The sequence below is a fragment of the Hypanus sabinus genome, unplaced genomic scaffold (genome assembly GCF_030144855.1).
Source record: "Hypanus sabinus isolate sHypSab1 unplaced genomic scaffold, sHypSab1.hap1 scaffold_2398, whole genome shotgun sequence".
Classification (NCBI taxonomy): domain Eukaryota; kingdom Metazoa; phylum Chordata; class Chondrichthyes; order Myliobatiformes; family Dasyatidae; genus Hypanus; species Hypanus sabinus.
The window spans coordinates 1-7,363 of NW_026780517.1; the positions used below are offsets into that span (position 1 = coordinate 1).

A 7,363-nucleotide genomic window follows, 5' to 3' on the forward strand; every position below is an offset into this window, starting at 1 on the left:
GTTTTTAACCACCGCCCCTGACAGAGCGTTCCACGCGTACACGAGTCTCTAAATCCGCTAATCTTTTAATTCTTGCAAGTGTATAAATTATTTAAACATAAATTATAACCATATAACCATATAACAATCACAGCACGGAAACAGGCCATCTCGGCCCTCCTAGTCCGTGCCGAACCCTTAATCTCACCTAGTCCCACCTACCCGCACTCAGCCCATAACCCTCCACTCCTTTCCTGTCCATATACCTATCCAATTTTACCTTAAATGACACAACTGAACTGGTCTCTACTACTTCTACAGGAAGCTCATTCCAAAACTGGCCTCTACTACTTCTCCAGGAAGCTCATTCCACATAAATTAAATTATAAGTGTATAATTTATATTTTTTTCTTCAGAAGGGGAAACTTCTTCACTGAGAGGGTGAAGAACGAGCTGCCAGCACAAGCGGGGCATGCGGGCTCGATTTCAGCGTCTCGGGGACATGGATGGTAGGGGTATGGAGGGCTATGGTCCCGGTACAGGTCGGTAAATGGTTCAGTACGGGCTAAATGGGCCGAAGGGCCTGTTTCTGTACCCTACTTTTATATGACCCTGACTTATGAAAAGAGTGTCTCTGATGCTGTGTGCCTGTGGTGTTACTACAAGTTAGTTTTTCTTAGTACATAGAGTAGTACAGCACATTACAGGCCCTTTGGCCCACAGTGTTGTGCTGACCCTCAAACCCTGCCTCCCATATAACCCCCCACCTTAAATTCCTACATATACCTAAATTCCTACATATATACATGTACCTGTAATCTCCTCTGCACCCTTTCCAATGTTTCCACATCCTTCCTATAGTGAGGCGACCAGAACTGGACACAGTACTCCAAGTGTGGCCTAACCAGAATTTTATAAAGCTGCATCATTACATCGCATATCTTGAACACTGTCCCTCTACGTATGAAAGCTAACACCTCATAAGCTTTCTTAACTACCCCATCTACCTGTGAGGCAGCTTTCAGGGATCTGTGGACATGTACCCCCAGATCCCTCTGCTCCTCCACACTACCAAGTATCCTGCCATTTACTTTGTACTCTGCCTTGGAGTTTGTCCTTCCAAATTGTACCACCTCACACTTGTCCAGGTTGAACTCCATCTGCCACTTCTCAGCCCACTTCAATGTCTCTCTGCAATCTTTGTCAATCCTCTACACTATCCACAACACCACCAACCTTTGTGTCATCTGCAAACTTGCCAACCCACTCTTCTACTCCCACATCCAGATCGTTAATAAAAATCACGAAAAGTAGAGGTCCCAGAACAGATCCTTCTGGGACACCACTAGTCCTGACTCTCCAATCTGAATGTACTCCCTCCACCACAACCCTCTGCCTTCTGCTGGCAAGCCAATTCTGAATCCACCTGGCCAAACTTCCCTGGATCCCATGCCTTCTGACTTTCTGAATAAGCCTACCATGTGGAACCTTGTGACAATAAATTTGACTTGGCCTTCGTACCAGACAGCAAAGGGTTAAATTTCCTGTCTTGCTGGATGGGGAACTTACTGTCGTTTCCTGTTCCGGCAGCTACGGCAGCTACGGCACCTCGGGAACGACACACCTCCCACTGGAAGAGAGGGTGAAAGCCTGGTCAGTGGGTGGGCTGGGAGGAGGGAGGGAGCTGGAGTAGACCAAGGGAGGTAGGAAAACAAAAATAGAGGCACAAGAAGGGAGAGGGAGGTTGACAGAGAGCAGAAGGGAGAGAGGGATAACAAAGGGGAGGTGGAAGAGGAGAGGGAGAGGAAAAAGCGAGGACAGACAGACAGAGTGAGAGAGAGGGAGAGGACCAGTGGGTGAGGGGAGCAGAGGGCAGATAGGTGCGGGATTCAGAGCTGGTGTCTGTGGGAATGAGAGACCGGAGATGGAGAGAGAGTGAGAAGTAGATGGAGGGGGAGGGAAGTTTGTGGGGAAGGAGGTTGGAATGGACAGGCAGTGAGGTTTTGAGGGGAGGGAGGATGAGGCGAGGAAGATCGGCCCCTAGTGGATACTCTGGAGCTCATGGTCAACAGCAGCAGAGAATGGGAACAAGGAGGATCAAGGAAGGGGCAAGAATGGGAAGGGTGTAGGGGTCAGAGAGGGTCACAGAGACGGGGAGGGGTGTAGGGGCCGGAGGGGGTCACAGAGACGGGGAAGGGTTACAGAGACGGGGAGGGGTGTAGGGACCGGAGGGGATCACAGAGACGGGGAGGGGTTACAGAGACGGGGAGGGGTTACAGAGACGGGGAGGGGTTACAGAGACGGGGAGGGGTGTAGGGGACAGAGGGGATCACAGAGACGGGGAGGGGTGTCGGGGCTGGAGGGGATCACAGAGACGGGGAGGGGGTTTGGGGCCGGAGGGGGTCACAGAGACGGGGAGGGGGGTCGGGGCCGGAGGGGGTCACAGAGACGGGGTGGGGTGTAGGGGCCGGAGGGATCACAGAGACGGGGAGGGGTGTCGGGGCCGGAGGGGGTCACAGAGACGGGGAGGGGGGTCGGGGGCCGGAGGGGATCACAGAGACGGGGAGGGGTGTAGGGGCCGGAGGGGATCACAGAGACGGGGAGAGGTTTAGGGGCCGGAGGGGATCACAGAGCCGGGGTGGGGTGTAGGGGCCGGAGGGGATCACAGAGACGGGGAGGGGTGTCGGGGCCGGAGGGGGTCACAGAGACGGGGAGGGGGGTCGGGGCCGGAGGGGATCACAGAGACGGGGAGGGGTATCGGGGCCGGAGGGGGTCACAGAGACGGGGAGGGGTGTCGGGGCCTGAGGGGGTCACAGAGACGGGGAGGGGTATAGGGGCCGGAGGGGATCACAGAGATGGGGAGGGGTGTCGGGGCCGGAGGGGGTCACAGAGACGGGGAGGGGTGTCGGGGCCGGAGGGGGTCACAAAGACGGGGAGGGGTGTCGGGGCCGGAGGGGGTCACAGAGACGGGGAGGGGTGTCGGGGCCGGAGGGGGTCACAGAGACGGGGAGGGGTGGACTGGCATGGGGTGTGGACCGAAGACCTGACTGTTTCAACTCACCAAGCAGGATCAAGATCCCCATGAGAAAGAACACAGCTGCCACGACGAGACCCCATTTCCTGAGTGAGCGGTAATCTGGTGGCAGGAGAACAATACCAATGAGTCCAGTAACCTCAACCGGGGGACAATCCCCCAACCTCCCCTCCAGCAACCTGATGGGAGGCAAACCCCGAGATGTCCACCTCCCACCCGCAGTCTCTCCAACAAACTCCCTGTCCCTTTGTCGGAAGTGGCCGCCGGCCTCTCAAAGGACTGAATGCACAGCAGGATCCCACAGTTCCTGCAGCAACCACGTCTCCCCGCCCCCCACAGCTCCCTCCGGCGTATCAGAGGCTTGGAGCATTTGGAATGGCTGGCGCTCGAATGCACCCTCACTCTGAACGGTGCCAAGGCAATGCCGTTTAGTTGTTGAAGAACATTGATAATGAAAAACACCATAATAAATCCCCCTCCCACAGCTTTCCCTTCTCACCCCCTCCCACAGCGCTCCCATCTCACCCCCTCCCACAGCGCTCCCTCCTCACCCCCTCCCACAGCTTTCCCTTCTCACCCCCTCCCACAGCGCTCTCCCCTCAACCCCATCCCACAGTGCTCCCTCCTCACCCCCTCTCACAGCGCTCTCCCCTCAACCCTATCCCACAGCGCCCCCTCCTCAATCCCTCCCACAATGCTCTCCCCTCAACCCTATCCCACAGCGCCCCCTCCTCAATCCCTCCCACAATGCTCTCCCCTCAACCCCCTCCCACAGCGCTCCCTCCTCACCCCCTCCCACAGCGCTCCCTCCTCAACCCCTCCCACAGCGCTCCCTTCTCACTCCCTCCCACAGCGGTCCCTCCTCACATCCCCTCGCAGAGTGCTCCCTCCTCAAAACCCTCCCACAGCAATCTCCCCTCACCCCCTCCCACAGCACTCCCTCCTCAAACCCCTCCCACAGCGCTCTCCCCTCACCCCTCTCCCACAGCACTCCCTCCTCAACCCCCTCCCACAGCGCTCTCCCCTCACCCCCCCCCCCACAGCGCTCTCCCCTCACCCCTCTCCCACAGCACTCCCTCCTCACCCCCTCCCACAACGCTTCCTGCAGCAGCATGGCGTTCTCTCCTTTCCAGCCCATTACAACACTTCCCCAACCCCCTCTCCCTCCCCCACCCCGCACTCCGTTCTGGCACAGTGTGGAGAATCTCTGCAGGGACACACCATTCCGTCTCTGGCCCGCAGGCCTACGTACCATAATGGAACCGGTCCTTCGTGATATTGGCTGGAAGGTGAAGGGAGGTTCAATTAGCCCAGATTGGGTTAACACCATCTCGTTACCGCAACATCCAAGCCCCACAACCACCTCCTCCCTCACACCTCCCACCCCTACATCCTCCCAACCATTTATTTAACCCTTTCGATCATTTTCTTTTCCACACCAGGGGAACACACGAGTCAGAGACGGACCCAGCACGGAAACCGGCCCTCGGCCAGCAGCTCTCACTCACTCACACACTCTCTCACGCACGCCTACTCATTCATACACACACTCACTCACACAGAGACACAGATACAGACACATACAGACACATACACACATACTCAGACACTCAGTTACACATACACACACTCACTCACACAGAGACACACATACAGACACATACACACATACTCAGACACTCAGTTACACATACACACACTCACTCACACAGAGACACACATACAGACACATACACACATACTCAGACACTCAGTTACACATACACACACACACACACACACACACACACACACACACACAGACCCTCACACAATCGCATACGTACACCCGCACTCACATACACATACTCACACACCGTCAGACACTCAGACACATACTCACACACACGAAAAATGTACAGGATTCCACATGGACAGACAATATGCGGGGAAGTCAATCTAGTTTTAAATTTGATAGTGTAATTCACTGGTAAATTGATTTATTGTTGTCACGTACTGAGGCTACAAAGAAAAGATCAAAGTTAAAAGTTAATAAAAACACAAAATGCTGGCAGAACTCAGCAGGCCAGACGGCATCTATGGGAGGAGGTAATGACGACGTTTCGGGTTGAAACCCTTCATCAAAGTAATAAAAGTTACTTTATTATCAAAGTTACTGTGTTACTGTCATTTTCTTGCAGGCATTTAGGAGAAAAATAAATACAGTGTAATTTACGACTGTACATCTACAGGCAAGACTGACAAACAACCAACGTACAAAACAGAAATTGTGCAAATCAGAACTAAAACTGAGAAAGTGAGTTGTAAAGAGGCTTTGAAAGCGAGTCTGTAGGTGTGGTACCAGTTCGGGGAAACCTGTTTTCCAGTGCAGTGATGCCAGTGCATCGAGGTTGTTCCTGTGTGATAGCTTGGGCTCTGTCCATGAGGTTTAGGAGGACAAGGCTTTACTTCAGACCGTCAGTGAAGACGGCAAAGGAGATGTGGAAATGATTCCTGCAGTGGTAAAGCCTCGATTGAGCGGCAGAGGTTGCAATGGGTAGCGGACATAAAAGGCCGATAGGACAGCTTCCCTGCCGTTATCAGACATTCCCATAGTACAATAAAGTAGGTCACCGACCTCGCAGTCTACCTCGTTATGATACTGAGAACACACACAAGATGCTGGAGGAACTACAAGTCAGGGGGGCATCTATGGAAAGGAATAAAGACAGCTTTTTACTGGTCCGAAACATCAGCTGTTTATTTCCCTCCATGAATGCCGCCCGTCCTGCTGAGCGTCTCTGGCATTTAGTGTGCGTTGCTCAAAATTTCCAGCATCTGCAGGGCCCCTGTTCTCTGCTATGGCCTTGTATCTGATCGTCTGTCCGCACTGCACTTTCTCGGTAGCTGTTACACTCTGCATTCTGTTCTTGTTCTACCTACCCCAGCACACTGTGTAATGATCTGATCTAAGTAAACAGCGTGCACAACAAGCTTCCCACTGTACCTTGGTACCAGGCACAATAATCAACCAATTCCCGTTAAAGGGTTAGGGGCTGGTGGGAAGGGGGATCAACTCAAACCGCGGTCAGTCAGGGTGGGGCAGGCAAGATGGGTTCAGTGGTCACCTGCCTTGGTGGTCCCCTCCCTCTACACCGCTCAGTCTCTGTGACCCCCTCACTCTACATCCCTCTCCATCTCTGTGAACCCATCCCTCTCCATCACTGTGACCCCTTCCCTCTCCATCTATGTGAACCCCCCCTCTACACCCCTCTCCGTCTCTGTGACACGCTCCCTCGACACCCCTCTCCATGTCTGTGACCTCCTCCCTCTACATCCCTCTCCATCCCGGTGACACCCTCCCTCTACATCTCTCCATCTCTGTGACCCCCTCACTCTCCACACCTCTCCCATCTCGGTGACCCCCTCCCCCAACACCCCACTCCATCTCTGTGACCCCCTCCCTCAACAACCCTCTCCATCTCTGTGACCCCCTCCACCCCTCTCCATCTCTGTGACCCCCTCCACCCCTCTCCATCTCTGTGACACCCTCCCTCTCCACACCTCCCCATTTCTGTGACCCCTCCCTCTCCATCTCTGTGACCCCCTCCCTCTACACCCCTCTCCATCTCTGTGACCCACTCCCTCTCCACCCCTCTCCATCTCTGTGACCCCCTCCCTCTACACCCCTCTACATCTCTGTGACCCTCTCCACCACTATCCATTTCTGTGAACCCCTCCCTCTACACCCCTCTCCATCTCTGTGACCCCCTCCCTCTACACCCCTCACCATCTCTGTGACCCCCTCTCTCTACACCCCTCTCCATCTCAGTGACCCCCTCCACCTCTCTCCATCTCTGTGACCCCATCCCTCTCCACCCCTCCCCATCTCTGTGACCCCCTCCCTCTCCACCGCTCTCCATCTCTGTGACCCCCTCCCTCTCCACCCCTCCCCATCTCTGTGACACCCTCCCTCTCCACCCCTCTCCATCTCTGTGACCCCCTCCCTCTCCATCTCTGTGACCCCCTCCCTCTACACCCATCTCCTTCTCTGTGACCCCCACCCTCTCCACCCCCTCCGTCTCTGTGACCACCTCCCTCTCCACCCCCTCAATCTCTGTGACCCCCACCCTCTACACCTCTCTCCGTCTCTGTGAACCGCTCCCTCGACACACCTCTCCATGTCTGTGACCTCCTCCCTCTACACCCCTCTCCATCCCTGTGACACACTCCCTCTCCATCTCTGTGACCCCCCTCCCACTACACCCCTCACCATCTCTGTGACCCCCTCCATCTACACCCCTCTCCATCTCTGTGACCCCCTCCCTCTACACCCCTCTCCATCCCTGTGACCCCCTCCCTCTACACCCC

General features: G+C 55.2%; 1 long non-coding RNA gene across 1 annotated transcript; it reads right to left on the bottom strand.

The window, feature by feature from the left end:
* Positions 1–1,527: 1,527 nt before the first annotated feature.
* LOC132387948 (uncharacterized) lies at positions 1,528–4,608 on the bottom strand. The gene is made up of 3 exons (XR_009510096.1): positions 4,266–4,608; positions 3,041–3,115; positions 1,528–1,609 (listed from the first exon to the last, which is right to left on the bottom strand). It is a non-coding gene; the product is annotated as an uncharacterized LOC132387948 (long non-coding RNA).
* Between the last annotated feature and the right edge of the window lie 2,755 nt (positions 4,609–7,363).